The sequence below is a fragment of the Sorex araneus genome, chromosome 9 (genome assembly GCF_027595985.1).
Source record: "Sorex araneus isolate mSorAra2 chromosome 9, mSorAra2.pri, whole genome shotgun sequence".
In the NCBI taxonomy this organism is placed as follows: Eukaryota; Metazoa; Chordata; class Mammalia; order Eulipotyphla; family Soricidae; genus Sorex; species Sorex araneus.
In genome coordinates, this window is record NC_073310.1 from 69,100,575 (window position 1) to 69,117,271 (window position 16,697).

Below are 16,697 nucleotides of genomic sequence, written 5' to 3' on the forward strand. Positions count from 1 at the left end.
TTGAAATAGCATGGGGGAGGAAGAAGCAGGAGGAAAATGGAGATGGGAATGGAATAAACTGCAACTGAGACCAACCAGCCTTGCCTTCCTTCCTTTCTTCACCTAAATCATCATCGCCATAAGCCTCCCTGGGTGGGAGAAGTGGCTCCAGATTACCAATCCCAGGCAGCAAAAGAGAGATAGAGTGCTGCTGCCCTCTGCCCCCCTTTTTTGTGTTTACACAGGTGGGATTGAAGTTGGAAATGTAAAATGGTGTTGATTCAACTAGTCTGAGCAAGATTCTTGAGGCTTCTGTAATAATGAGATGATGAAAAAAGCAGAATTATTTTCTCAAAATAGTATATGGAAAATGAAGGACACTGAAGGACAAAGTAATACCCAGAAGTATTTCCAAGTAACATTGAAAAAATCAGAAGGAAAAAGTAAATATAACAGTTGAGGAATACTTCAGGATGGTAACATAGATATTAATATTTTAATAATACTGTTCTTGGCTGTTCTTGGCTTATCAAATATGCCACGGGTAGATGGCCAGGCTCTGCCATGTGACATTCTGCCAAAGAGATGATTACCATCCCCCCAGCGCCCCCACCAAAAATAAAGAACCCACGGATTTTTCTCAAATTTTCTCCATGGTTTTAACTATGGTAATTTAAGATTTGCAGTCCACATTATTAAACTTAATTTTTGACTAAAGACCTGTTTCCTCTTTTATAAAAGTCTGAAAATTGATCTCATGTCATACTCAGGAATCAAAACATTAAAATTTGTCACATAAAATAAAACAAAAGACCATATTGTGTAAAACCCCATAATACTTCCTTGTAGAGAGTACACCCTCAAATGTTTAGTTTAAATAATTAGCGGTATATGTTTTATGACTATTAACATCTTACTAATTATTCATTAATGCAAATTTAATTTGGAGTATTTCTACTTATTTAAAGCAATTATTTCAAAATGAACCTTTTGAACTCTAGAGTGCTATTTCTGTTTGCACTTAACTCTTTGTAAATACAAATGGCAAGATTTTTTGTCTTTAGTATAAGTGAGTGTATCCCTCTGTGTATTTAGACCATATCCATATATTATGGCTCCTCAAGCAGTGCTCAGAAGAGAGACATAATATCCCTTCCATACTGACAACATCAAACTACTCAGACATTGTGGGATTAATTCTCAGTGGTCTCTAGGGCTACATTTGATGGTGATGTGATGCTCTAGGGGCCCTGTGGTAGCCAAGCCACATACTGAGGTTCTGCATGCAAGATTTGTGCCTTGCCCCCTTTTCTATCTACTCAGTCCTAGGGTCATGTCTTTCACACAGTCATTTGTTGATGTGAATTTATGTTGGGTCCATCTCTTCTTAAAGAGTGGGAGTAGACCTCCCTAACAACTTTTAGGGCCTATGGGCCATACTTGGTGAGGCTTGGTCTACCAGGCTCAAATGGTAGGAAGGTTGCTAATTAAGTCACAGCAAGAACGGTTTTGAGTTCTTGGAGCCATTGAGGAGTTGAGATGTTTGAGGGACTGTAGTTATAGAACTCAAAGTAAAGATTTTGCATGAGTAAAGTATGCAGTAAGCCCTTTGAGCTATTTCCCCAATCAGGGGTCAATTTTTGACCATTGTCAATAGTGCTGAAATCAACATAAGGATGCACTTCTTTTTATGTTTTCACATTCTTCGGATAAATACATAGAAATGTAATTGGTAATTCCTGAGCCATCAGGTAGTTTAATTTTTATTGTTTCCTTCCTTGAGTTTTGTAATTTAGGCTCTGCGACTAACAATTACATTCAAATTATGACATGCTATTCCAGCAAATAGTCCTACCACCATTGGCAACTTCTCTCTACCAGTGTTCCCAGGTTTACTCCTCTCCCCAGCCTGCCTCCTTAATAGAAATATTTAAGTATTAATTAGTACAGTTTGGGTCCCATCCTTCAGTCCTGGATGCTGAGCTATATGACTTTAAGACTCCTCTACATCTAAGTGTCCAGTGCCCTGAGCATTTGCCCTGTTAAGTTGTTCACTATGTATTGTATTCCCCTGAATGGGGTCCTCCTTTTCAGTACCAACAAGTACCCTAACAATACCTATAAGTTATTTTTATGATTGAATCACCATGACACACACAGTCTTGTTGCTGTTTGTGATTGGGTTTTAGTCATAGAGTGTTCACCTGAAAATCTTGGGAAGCTAGGCAGTGTCAAGGGTTGAACCCAGAGAACTATGCATCCCATTTATTCACACTCTATAAAAAGTTTGTTTTTCCTCTTGCTTTTGATTTCTTTTTTCTCACAGCTTGTTATGTTTTAATCCCTCTGCAGTCTATTTTTTTGATTTCAGTACTTAACATCCTTTTGCTAAAAAACATGAAAATTGACAGAAGGAGTGATAGACCATATGATTAGGGTCCTTGAAAACCTCAGGGCAGAAATTTTTTTAAATTTTATTTAATCACTGTGAGATAGTTACAAGATTGTCTGTTTGGATTACAATCACAAAATGATCAAATACTCATTCCTCCACCAGTGTGCATTCTCCACCACCAATATCCCCGGTATGCCCCTCTTTCACCCCCTCCTCCTGCATCCATGGTAGACAATATTCGCCATACTATCTCTCAACTTTTGGGCAATATGGAGAAAAGAAGGGAATTTTTTTAAATTCTTTTATTGATTCACCATGTGGACAGTTACAAAGCTTTCAGGTTAAAGTCTCAGTTATACAATGCTCAAACACCCATCCCTTAACCAGTGCACATATTCCACCACCAAGAATCACGATATACCTCCCCCTTCCCCCCAACTCCCCAGCCACCCACCCCGCATGTGTAACTGGTAAATTTCATTTTACTTTCACTTTAATTTGATTACATTCAATATTTAAACAAAAAATTTACTATTATTGATTTGGAGTTTCTCCCCCCTAAAGTCGATCTGCTGAAAAGAAAGCATTTGGTAATTTGTTTTCCATTGCTGAGAATGAAGAGATATGAGGTCAGGAGGCCACACTAGCAGCAGCATAGTTTTGGATTTCTGTATTTTAGTAACTAAGTCCGGAGAAATGTCTGCCAGGAATCGCAACATTGTAAGCTTGTACCTCCAGCTACTTTATATTCCACATATGAGTGCGATCTTTCTATGTCTGTCTCTTACTTTCTGACTCATTTCACTCAGCATGATACTTTCCATGTTGATCCACTTATATGCAAATTTCATAACTTCATGTTTTCTGACAGCTACGTAGTATTCCATTGTGTAAATATACCAGAGTTTCTTCAGCCAATCATCTGTTTTCGGGCACTCTGGTTTTTTCAATATTGTGGCTATTGCAAACAGAGCAGCAATGAACATGGAAATGCAAATGTCATCTCTACTATACCTTTTTGCCTCTCTGGGATATATTGCCAGGAGTGGTATTGCTGGGTCAAATGGGAGCTCAATTTCTAACTTTTTGAGAATCGTCCATATTGTTTTCCAAAAGGGCTAAACAAGTCGGCATTCCCACCAGCAGTGAAGGAGAGTCCCTTTCTCCCCACATCCATGCCAACACCGGCTGCTTTTGTTTTTGGGGATGTGGGCCAGTCTCTGTGGTGTGAGATGATATCTCATTGTTGTTTTGATCTGCATCTCCCTGATAATTAGTGATGTTGAACATTTTCTCATGTGCCTCTCAGCCATAAGGATTTCTTCTTTGGAAAAGTTTCTGTTCATTTCATCACCCCATTTTTTGATTGGGTTGGCAGTTTTCTTCTTGTGGAGTTCAACCAGTGCATTGTATATACTTGTTATCAACCATTTCTCTGATGGGTACTGCATAAATATCCTTTCCCATTCTGTAGACTGTCTTTGTATTTTGGTCATTGTTTCTTTTGAGTTGCAGAAGCTTCTTAGTTTGAGATAGTCCCATTTATTTATCTTTGTTTTCACTTGCTTGGCCAGTGGTGTGTCAGCTTTGAAGACACCTTTGGCTTCAATGTCGTGGAGAGTTTTGCCGACCTTGTCTTCAATATACCTTAGGGATTCTGGTCTGATGTTGAGGTCTTTAATCCATTTTGATCTGATTTTTATACATGGTGATAGATGGAGTTCTAAGCCCATTTTTTTGCATGCAGCCGTCCAGTTTTGCCAGCACAATTTGTTAAACATGCTTTCCTTGCTCCACTTCACATTTCTTGCTCCCTTATCAAAGATTAGATGATCATATATTTGGGGGTGTATGTCAGAGTATTCAACCCTATTCCATTGGTCTGCAGCTCTGCCTTTGTTCCAATACCATGCTGTTTTAATGACTACCGCTTTGTAGTAGAGTTGGAAGTTGGGAGGTTGATTCCTCCCATTTTCTTTTTCCCAAGGATTGCTTTAGCTATTCGTGGGGGCTTATTGTTCCATATGAATTTCAGGAGCGCTTGCTCCATTTCTTTGAAGAATGTCAAGGGTATCCCTATAGGGATCGCATTGAATTTGTACAATGCTTTGGGGAGAATTGCCATTTTGACAATATTAATTTTTCCAATCCATGAGCAGGGGATGTCTTTCCATTTCCTTGTGTCCTCTTTTATTTCCTGAAGTAGTGTTTTATAGTTTTCATTATACAAGTCCTTTACCTCCTTTGTTAAGCTGATTCCGAGGTACTTGATTTTTTGAGTCGCAATTGTAAATGGGATTGCTTTTCTCAGGTCACTTTCTTCTCTCTCATTATTTGCATATAGGAAAGCCATGGACTTTTGGGTATTGATTCTATAGCCTGCAAATTTACTATACAACTCTATTGTTACTAGGAGTTTCTTGGTAGAGGTTTTAGGATTCTCTAGGTATAGTATCATATCATCTGCGAATAGTGAGAGCTTGATTTCTTCCTTTCCTACCTGAATGCCCTTAATATCTTTTTCTTGCCTAATCGCTATTGCAAGTACTCCAGTACTATATTGAACAGAAGTGGAGAGAGTGGGCATCCTTGTCTCGTCCCTGTTCTCAGAGGGAAGGCTCTTAGTTTTTCCCCATTGAGGACAATGCTTGCCATAGGCTTTTGATAAATGGCTTTGACTATATTGAGGAAGGTCCCTTCTATATCCATTTCGGCGAGTGTTTTCATCATAAACGGATGCTGGATCTTGTCAAATGCTTTCTCTCCATCTATTGATATGATTATATGATTTTTATCTTTTTTTTGTTGATATGATGGATTATGTTGATTTATTTCCGGATGTTAAACCATCCTTGCATCCCCGGGATGAATCCCACTTGGTCGTGGTGTATGATCTTTTTGATGAGTTGTTGAATTCTATTTGCTAATATTTTGTTGAGGATCTTCGCATCTGTGTTCATCAGGGATATTGGCCTGCAGTTTTCTTTTTTTGTGGTGTCTTTGTTTGCTTTTGGTATTAGGATGATATGAGCCTCATAGAAACTGTTTGGGAGTGTTTCTGTTTCTTCAATTTCCTGGAAAAGCTTGAGAAGGACTGGCAAAAGGTCCTCTTTAAATGTTTGGAAGAACTCGCTAGTGAATCCGTCTGGACCTGGGCTTTTGTTTTTGGGAAGACTTTTGATTACCATTTCAATTTCCTTGATGTTAATTGGACTCTTCAGGTATTCCAGGTCTTCTTGGTTCAGCCTTGGGAGATTATAGGAGTCGAGGAATTTATCCATTTCTTCTAGGTTCTCTTGTTTCGTGGCATAGAGATTTTCAAAGTAGTCTCTGATGATCTTTTGAATTTCATTGGTTTCTGTTGTGATGTCCCCCTTTTCATATCTGATTCGGCTTATTAGGGTTCTCTCTCTCTCTTTCTTTGTGAGTCTTGCTAGTTGTTTGTCAATCTTGTTTATTTTCTTGAAGAACCAGCTCTTGGTTTCATTGATCTTTCGGATTGTCTTTTGGGTTTCCATGTCGTTAATTTCTTCTCTAAGTTTTATTATCTCTTTCCTTCTGCCTGGTTTGGGCTCCTTTTGTTGGTCCTTTTCTAAGGTCTTGAGCTGTGAAGTCAAGTTATTTATATGGGTACTTTCTTCCTTCCTGAGATATGCTTGCAGAGCTATAAATTTTCCCCTTAAAACGGCTATAGCTGCGTCCCACAGTTTCTGGTAGCTCGTGTCTTCATTCTCATTTGTTTCTAGGTACCTTTTGATTTCTTCCTTGATTTCCTTCCTGACCCACTCATTGTTCAATATCGAGCTATTTAGTTTCCAGGTGTTTGATTTGTTTTTCTGCATCTGTCCACGATTAAGTTTTATCTTCAGTGCATCATGGTCTGAAAAGATAGCTGGTACAATGTCTATCTTTTTGATTCTGTTGAGGTGTGCTGTGTGGCCTAGCGCATGGTCTATTCTGGAAAATGTTCCATGTGCACTGGAAAAGAATGTGTATTCCTTTCTTTGGGGATATAAAGCCCTGTATAGAGCTATTAGCCCTCTCTCTTCTATTTCTTCCTTCAAAGCCAGTATTTCCTTGGTGAGTTTTAATCTTCTTGATCTGTCCAGAGGAGACAGTGCTGTGTTGAAGTCTCCAACTACTATTGTGTTGCTCGAGATGTCCTTCTTAAGGTCTCTTAGCAGCTGTTGTAGGTATTTAGCTGGTCCCTCATTGGGTGCGTAGACATTTAGGAGTGTGATTTCTTCCTGATGTACACATCCCGTGATTAATAAAAAGTGGCCTTCACTATCCAAGAAGGGAATTTTTAAATATTTAAGTACAGCTAGTCTGGGAGGTGAGCATAAGGGGATTGATGCTTCTTAATAGATCGATCAGTAGGGGGCGCAGTGACATATCAAGGCAGATGGAATGATAAAGCACAGAGGGCTGCAGCTTGCTCAGGCCGTTCGCATTTCTCGGTTTCTGCAGTCTCCTTTTATTGGGTTAATAAACAGTCACATAGCATACATCAGAAAACAACAACAGACTTCAGATCAAAACACGTATTGTCTTCTGATTTACAAACACACGGCATTCCCGATAAATCAAGCCAGACTACTTTGTAAATCTTTTATATCCCACTCCCATACATTCTGTTTCCTCATTCTCTATAAATCTAAATCTATGCTAGCTTACACAATATCCCAGTAGGGTATTTGTTTAACTTTCATTCAAGCACAGCACGGTTAATCTATAAAAAAGAGCAGTGGCATTGTGGCATACAGACCCCAGCCCAGTTCAGTTAGAGTCACAAGCTGTTTGAAGCTGTGACATGGCCTTCTAGCAAGGCAGCATCTTCGAAACTTCCTCATGAATCTAGTCAGGCTCCAACAGGAGATAGCTTGAGAATGACTGAGGGTGATCATTACTAAAATACAGAACTATATGGACAAAGGATTGGGTTATATTTTGTTGTGTAACATATTATATGTAATTATATTCAGTGAAGTGTGGCTGGACTTTTTAAAGGGAATTTACTATTTTCCCACAACTGTAGATTTGTCATTCAGTTATACTGGAAATAGTGAATTTGCTTCTATTTCTGAGATGCATTTATAAGACTGAGGAGGAGATAGTGTCTCATGATAGCATATGATGGAAAGAAAAAAAAACACTTAGGAAAGTATGAAACCCAGTGTAGCTGTGTCTTCCTTTACATCTTCTAGCATGAAACCTATACAGATAATGTTTACTTCACTTGTCAAAAGTAGAAAGTTATGCCCAGTCACTCTATGAATTTAAAAAAAAAAGACTTAGTCAAAGAAAACTGTAACATTTTCATCTGCCCCTTCTTCCAGTCATAAAAATTATGAAGAGGTGAAAAAGGAGAGGTGCATGGTTAGGTTCCTGGGAGCAAAAATAATAAAAACTCCTACTAAATGAAAGCCAATGTCAAAATAAATTGAACTGAAGATTATAGCCACCGTAAGATATGATTTTACACATAATGAAAGATTTCAGAACCTGTCTTTACTTTGAGTAGATTTTTAACATTTCAAAATTACTATGAAATAGTTCTACTAGATTTGCCAGGATAAAATTATGAAAGCATTTCTGGATTAAAGTTGTAGGTGACTGCTGGGCTGGTCTAGCAGTCTCCAGGCAGAAGGGACCTTGTAGGATTACAATGTGTTTGTCCTTTTAGCCTTGCTGCAGCAACTTAGATTACCAATGTCCTTTCTTTATGGACACAGGAAGACAGTTAATATTATGCTTTGTAACTTGGGAGCTGATTGACTCCAATAATATTTACTCTTGCGTATCTGCTTTCTCAACTCAATTGCTAAGCCCCCCAAAAGCAGGGTCACTTCAAGGGGCAGAATGGACCCAGAGCAAGCTGTGAGATACCCTGGCATCAAAATGGGTCAAGCCAATGTGCCACAATTCTCAACTATGAGTTGAGAGCATGGTCATAGACAAATGCTGTCATGATCCAAAAGTCACGAGGAGACTAGAACCATGCTGGGTTTAGGAAGACTAACCTGGCTGGAATATATAGTGGAATGTCCTCAGAAAAAAAAAAAACTTTAAGTTTATAACTCTTACTGTGCTTATAAGGAATGACATTGCTAGAAATATTTGAAGTTGATTTACTACAAATATTTAAGTGTGTTACTAGCTGAGGAAAGAAGAAAGCAACACACCCTGGATGGGATTCCACCCTTAAGCGGTTCTCCTAGTAATCTGGAGTAATCTCCTTTGATGACACGTTAATCTCTTGGAGGAGTGGTCTTACACCTTTTTGTTGATCTGCTAATGTTCACCCCACCTTTTTGTCACCACCCTGTGTGATTGCTATATAAACGAAAACTGTAACAGAAACAGGGAGAGAGACACAGAAGAATAGAGAAGACACAGAAATGGAAGAGAATATAGAGAAGCAGGAGAGAAGACACAGAGACAGAGAGAGAGGTCGGAAGAGACAAGAGTAGAGATTAGAGAGACAGAGACAGAGATAGAAAGACATACAGAAGAGATGGTGCTATTATATGAGTGTGGCGTGTATATGTTGATTTTCTCTTTATGTCCTTTCCATAGTTTATTTGAGAAATGAGTTATGAGAGGCTGCTAAAATCTCAGGCTGAGTGTAATAGAGACATTACTCGTGCCCGCTTCAATGAATTGATGAACAAAGGGATGACAGTAATACAGTGATTTTAGAGCAATGTTCTTTATGTGGGAGTACAGGAGAATATTAAGCCACGTTCTTGTATCATGAGGGTTAATTAACTGAGTAATATTTACTCCTGGGCGTCTGTCATATTACCTAGACTTAAGCCTCAGTTACACTTAGTTCCTAGCACCCAGAATCCAGGGTCGTGACAAAGGAACTGGATGAACTCAAGAGAAGCTGTAAGTTACTCTGGCATAGAAATGAGGCAGGCCAGGTGCCAATAAACTTGCAAGTTAAGATCGTGGTAGTGGATCTATTCTGTCATATCTTTAATTGAATTGACTGAGCAAGGACCCAGCTAGGGGTGGAAAATACAAATCTAGTCTGAGAACAGTGATCCTGAGATGTCCCTGGGAGGAGCCACCATTGAGATTAATATATATTCTTGCTGTGTTCATACAAAATGACTAGAAGTCGATTTACCATGAGAGTTTGAAAGAATTACTAGCAAGAGAAATGAAACTTCTGTAGATCCTTAAATAGATTAACCCATAACTATTTATTATTAACATTGTAGACTTTTTATTTAAAAAAGGGAGATTCCTACTCCAGATGGAACCCCGATGACCCCGAGCTTCCCCTCTCTTCTTCAGCTCCCAGGACTGAATCTCTAGTTTGCATGGTATCATAGGATCCCTGCCTGCCCAGTAGACTCGCTGTCACACCCACAATTGGCCTCTTGCTTCCATCTTAGCATACCAAGAGCCCTGGCCCAGAGATTCCCATGGGAATTCCAAAATGGTTTAGTGTCATACAGAGATGTCTCTGGAAAATCAACCATTTACAATCTAGAAATTTACATTTACAATCGCAGCATGTGAGCTCTCATGATATTCAAAATGAGCAATGGAAAATAAATTATCTAGTGTCTGCCTTTGGTAGGTAGGATTGAATGGTGGTGGAAATTTTGAGCAGAACTTCATACCCCAAATCAGAGAGAGTATTGGAGGATAACGTCTGCCAACACGGCAGGGTGAGGGCTGGGATGTGGGTGTTGAAAAATATGCTCTGGTGGAGGTATGCGTCTCCCATCATTTTATTGCAGAATCTGAAATCTGAAAGACTTGGAAATCTATTATGCTGATACAATTCAAAAGAAATATACAGCTTTTTAACTTTATCAGAGTAGTAAATACTTTCATCCTGTGTTTATATGCTATCATTAACTCTTTCCATTCAAAGTCGCAGGGCCTTGGATTAGGTCAGTATGTGCTATCAGGATATTGGGTCCATTCAATCTTCCTCTTTAATGTGTGACCAGCTCTTTCCCCACCAATGATTATGTGTTCAAATGTGCCTTATAAGACTTTTTATATTTATTTATATTTCAGAAATGACACAATGGCCAACTGTACCTTATTATATCCATAGCTTCAATTTGTAATATTTTATATCCTTTCCATTGATTTCAATATTCCTATTTCCCCGAGCTGTATGCTCCGGTTAAATGCTGAGGCTCTTAAAAACAAGGGCTGTTTGAACATTTCCTCTATGTAAATATCTTATTTTTGTATTAATAATATTAGCAAGGCCATTTTTACTTGTTTTGATGGGTGTAGTACTTCTCCTAACATGAACCTATATATGGTTTCTCCCGTTTCTACTTGATCTTCTGTATTTTATTGCTTAATATATTTGGGAGTGTCTGTGTATCTGTTAGTTCACTTTTCTGTAAGTCATTCTTTATTTTCCTTACTGTTTAAATTTTTATCTCCTTTTGTATGTTTCATGTGGTCTGATTATCCGGTTATTATTCTCCTAGAACTCTCGAGACTAAACAGACAGATTAAGCACAATGCACAATTATGTGTAAACTGATTTTGAAAACTGACGGAAGGGGGGAGAAAGATGCCATGCTCTAAATGCAGGAAGAAGTGTTCCTTGAATGTTCTTTTCACTAATGTGGACCTTGGTATACTTCAGGGCCCATAGATGTGGCACCATCTCTGTCTAATACAGACCTCAGTATCAGACCTGAATCCATAGCTATAGGGAGGAAAATGTCAATGGAACCCTCCATTGATATTGAATCTTAAGACTTCTTGATGGACGAAAGATACCACAGACTGAACATGTGGAAATAAACCTAAACAAATGGGACAACGATAAACCAAGAAGCTTCTGCATCTCAAAAGAAATGATGGCCAATTTACAGTGAGAGTCTTGAGAGTCTTCGGTATAAGTCAAGGTTTTTCATGCAATATCAATCAGATGAGTGGTTAATGATTAGGATATACGAGACTTTATTAAAGTTCTATAAGAAAAAAAAACAACCCCATTAAAATGGGGAGAAAAAATGAACAAACACTTCCTCAGTAAAGAAATACAAATGGCACATGTAAAGTGCTCTACAGCACTAATCACCAGGTCAGCACAAATGAAAACAACAATGAGGTATCATCTCAAACCTTAAGACTGTTGCATATCCAAAAGAGCAAGAATAACCGGTGTTGGTGCGGCTGTGCAAATAAAGCTACTCTCCTTCATTGTTGATTGGAATGCTGACTGGTCCAGTCTTTTAGGAAAACAACATGGGCATGTCTTCAAAAACTAGAAATTAATATTCCTTATATACATATACCCATACTTGGAATATATCTCTTGGATGCAAAAAAGCTCCATAGAAATGACATTTAAACCTGTATGTTCATTGCTGCCTTATTCACAAAGCCCAGACGCTGCAACATGCCAAGGGCCCGAGAACAGAGGATTGGTTAAAGAAACTTTGATACATCTACACAATGGAATTATGAGGCTGTTGGGGAAGATGAGGTCATGAACTTTACTTATATGTAGATGATTATGGATAGTATAATGCTATGTGAATGGGGTCAGAAAGAGAGGGACAGGCATAAAATGACTGAATACATGTGTGGAATATTAAAATGTTATAGTAGGAGAATAACACCCAAAGACAGTAGAGACAAGGGTTGTAAAGTTTGCTCCACTTTTGGAAGCCTACCTTATGAGCTGGAGGATAAGGTAGCTAGGATAGAGAAGGAATCATTAAGTCAGTGATGGTTTGAGGGTTCCCTCAGGATAGGATGTGTATGCTCTATAAACCTTAATGGCCATAGGTAGAGTGTAAGAGGGAAATTGTGTGCGACAGACGCAGGGTGTGATAGTGGAGGGACACTGGGGACACTACTGGGGGATATTTTGCACCTGTGAAGGGATGAGTGTTCAATATTCTAGGACTGATACTCAAACATAAAAGATATGTAAGTGCATCTCATGCTGATACAATAAAAGAAATACAGTATATGGCCTATGACCAAAATAAGAGAAATGAAAGACAACTTCCCATATATAAAAATATATATGTATATATACTTATATTTATATGGTTAGGACATTTTATCTCCAGAAAAGCTGAATATGTTCTCTAAATGCACATGGGACATTATCCAAGACAGACCACGCATTGGGTCACCAAACAACAATTCATAAAATTAGAGAATATATATTGTATCAATAATATTTTCAGATATTGATGCACTGAAAATATAAGTAATTCACACCCAAGCTGTAAATCACATAAAACACCTGGAAAGTAATTACATCACTACTGAAAAAGAGTGGCTTAAAGACAAGACCAAAGAGGAAATGAAAAGATTTCTGGAAATGGAAGAGAATGAAGACGTGATTTACCAGAACATACAGGACATAACAAAAGTTGTGTTAAGAGGAAAGTTTATGCTCTATGAGCATTCTCCAGGAAGGAAATGTGAGCCTGCATAAGTAACAATTCACAGTTTAAGATTTTGTAGAATGACCAACAATAAAAAAAACAGCCTGGAGGAAAGAAATATAAAGCTTAGAGCAGAAAGTAATGACATGGAAACACAAGAAACAATCTGAAAGATCATCAAACCAACACCTTGATCTTGGAGAAAATGAATAAGTTGAATAAGCTTGACATTTTTGATGACTCGTTTTATTCTACTGGCAAGTGTTTTGTTGAGGATCTTTGCATCTATGTTCATCAGGGACATATTTTTACTGGTGTTTCTGTTTTTTTCGTATGAGAGAGATATTTGTCTCATAGGAACACTTTGAAAATGAGTCTTGACTCCTGCAACCCCCGTCCAGCAAGAAAGAGCCCCTCCAGTCGGCCCTCCACGTCTGGTACCTCTGAAGCCCCCCACCGCCACGTTGCCACAGTCAGTCACCTCTCCCACCTCCGTAACTCCGTCTTCCCTTCCAAGTATCTGTCCTAAACCACCCAGATTTCCACCCTGCTTCTCCACTAGGTTGTTGGGGGCATACACTTATGCCAGGGGGCATGGTCTCAATAGGGGCCTGGTCTCCTTTCGGAGCAGCCACCATTATTTCTACACTTCCTTGCATTGCACTCTAAGGTCACAATCTGTATAAACTATTCCTTTGAAGAACACCCTAGTCAACTTAGTCACTGTATGCTAATAGTCAACTATCCTATCCTATCCTAATTTCACAAAAGCTGTCAGTGAACATAGGAAGGTGTACAAAAACCCTTTATAATAAATTGATCATAGTCTCAAGTCTTCAATAGAAGCCCTACGTGAGCTAGGAAGAGCGCCTGAGAGTAAGGCCCATGCAGGAACGGCGAAAATCCCACCACTAGGAGAGCATGAAGAAAAGATCTCAGAAGCCTCAACAGGGATTACCCACAAATACAAACTCTTCTCAGATAAAGATTTCACAGAGGAAATCCTGGAGATGGTTGATAAATTCAAAGCAACTATGGAATGAACATCCAATAAATTAAGGGAGGACATGAACTCAGCATTTTATTGGACCACAAAGATAATAAGATAATAAGAATCATTGGAGTACCAGAAGCATAGGGAACTAATTCCAATGAATAAACTACAGTTAAAGACATCATTGCAAAGAAATTTCCGGAGTTAGAGAATACAGGCATCCAGATGCAAGCCCGAAGGGTGCCAGCTGAAACTGATCCCAATAAAAAAAATCTCCAAGGCATATCATAGTTAGAATGATGGATATCATGGCTAGAGACACAATACTGCAAGCAGCAAGATCAAAGAAGGAAAGCACATACAAAGGAGCACCCCTAAGATTTACAGCAGACCTATCAGAGGAAACCCGCCAAGCCCAAAGACAATAGGGGATACAGTGAAAAAAACTCAATGAAATGAACACCTCACCAAGGCTAATTTATCCAGCTAAACTGTTGTTTAAACTTGAAGGAATCATACACTATTTCACGGAGAAACAACAGCCCAAAAACTTCACAGACTCAAAACCAAACTTAGAAGATGGACTAAAGGGACTACTATAAAACAAGGAAAAACCCTACAAGAACAACAACCCCTACAGAAAGATGGCACAAACTCCCATGACAATAATCTCTCTTAATGCCAAAGGTCTAAATGCACCAATCAAGAGGGATAGAATGGAAAAATGGATTCAGAAACTAAACCCAACTTTCTGCTGCCTACAAGAAACACACGTCAACAGTCAGAGCAAACACAGGCTCAAAGTAAAAGGTTGGAAAAAACCTACAAGCAAACAACTCCCTCAAAAAAGCTGGGGTGGCCATACTAGTATCCAACAACTTAGATTTCAGGCTAAAAAAAATTAGAAGGTACGGTGAAGGTCATTTTATTTTCATCAAATTATATATAAAACAGGAAGAAATCACATTCTTAAACATACACGCACCTAATGAGCGATCAGCTAAATAATTAGTACAACTCCTAACAGAATTTAAGGGTGACATCACTCGCAGCAGGAGACTACAACTCTACCTTATCATCTCTTGATAGATCAACAAGAACACACCTCAACAAGGAAACAATGACTTTGAAGGAAGAAATGGAGGAGAGAGGGCTAAAGGACCTGCACAAGGCTTTACACGCAAAAAAGAAAGAATACACATTAATTTCCAGTGCACGCAGAAGATTTTCCAAAATAGGCTACGTTCTGAATCACAAAACATACCTCAATAGAATCAGAAAGATTGGAATTGTAACAATTATCTTTTCAGATCATGATGTGCTGACGATATACGTGAATCACACATAGACGCAGAGAACCAAATAAGAAACCAGGAAATTAAACAACTCATCATTGAATAATGAGTGAGTCACGAAGGAAATAAAGGAAGAAATCGAAAGATAACTCAAAACAAATGAGAATGAAGACACAAGCTACCAGAACCTATGGGACGCAGCTAAAGCTGTGTTAAGGAGAAAATTGATAGCCCTGCAAGCATTCCTCAGAAAGGAAGACAGGGACTACATAGATTTCTTGGCTTCACAGACCAAGATCTTAAAAAAGGGCCAACAAAAGGAACCCAAACCAGTTCTAAGGAAAGAAATAATAAAACTTAGAGCAGAAATTAATGACATGGAAACTCAAAAAACAAACTAAAAGATCAATGAAACAAAATCTGGTTCTTCAAGAAAACAAATAAGATGAATAAACCACTACCAAGACTCACAAAGAAAGAGAGACAACCCTAATAAACTGAATCAGAAATGAAAAGGGGGGCATCATAACAGAAATCAATCAAATTCAAAACTTCATCAGAGACTACTTTGAAGGTCTGTATGCCACGAAACAAAAGAAACTAAAATAAAGTGGGTAGATTCCTACAAGCTCCCAAGACTGAACCAAGAAGACTTGGAATACCTGAACAGACCCATTAATATCACGGAAATTGACACTGTAATCAAAACTCTTTCCAAAAGAAAAGCCCAGGCCCAGATGGTTTCATTAGCGAATTCTTTCAAACAATTAAAGAAGACCAATTGCCAGTTCTCCGCAAGCTTTTCCAGGAAATTGAAAAAACAGGAACACTCCCAACCAGTTTCTATGAAGCACGTATTTGCCTAATACCAAAAGCAAATAAAGACACTGCTAACAAGCAAAACTACAGGGCAATATCCCTGATGCACATGGATGTGAGGATCCTCAACAAAATACTAGCAAAAAGATTCCAACAGCTCATCAGAAAGATCATACATCATGGAATGCTCCGGACCCCAGACCGGGTCAGCCACACCGGGGAGCAAGACGAGGAGGTACAGCCGGTATGCATTCTCCAGATGAAACCCCGGTGACAAGGAGCAGCAACTAACATGGCTCTGGGATGCAGCACTGGGGCAGCTCCAAACTACAGGGGGGCACTGGAGTGGGGCGGCGCCAGCCCAGCCTCCGGGTCACCCTGGCTGCTGGAAGTCATGCCCTCAACCCACCCTCAGTGCCATCTTGCCACATTCAACAGAGAAGAAACTGAACGTTCCGGTAAGCAACGTGGCCAGAGAATGCTCCAGACCCCAGACCGGGTGAGCCACACCGGGGAGCCAGATGGAGGAGGTACAGTCAGTACGCCTTCTCCAGATGGAGCCCCGGAGCAGCAACTAACACGGCTCTGGGATTCGAGACTGGGACATGTCCGAACTGCGGGAGAGCACTGGAGTGGGGCAGCACCAGCAGGCCTTCAGGTCGCCCGGCCACCAGAAGTCACAGCCTCGACCCATCCTCGGCACCATCTTGCCACATTCAAAAGAGAAGAAACTGGGTGTTCCGGTAAGTAACACAGCCAAAGAATGCTCCGAAACTTTTCTGAAAAATGAAAACATATAATCTATTGAT

General features: G+C 39.3%; 1 pseudogene; it reads right to left on the reverse strand.

Annotated features, from left to right (window-relative positions):
* LOC101550814 (ubiquitin-like modifier-activating enzyme 1) overlaps positions 1 to 16,495 on the reverse strand; it is a 31,780-nt pseudogene extending 15,285 nt beyond the window's left edge.
* Positions 16,496 to 16,697: the final 202 nt, after the last annotated feature.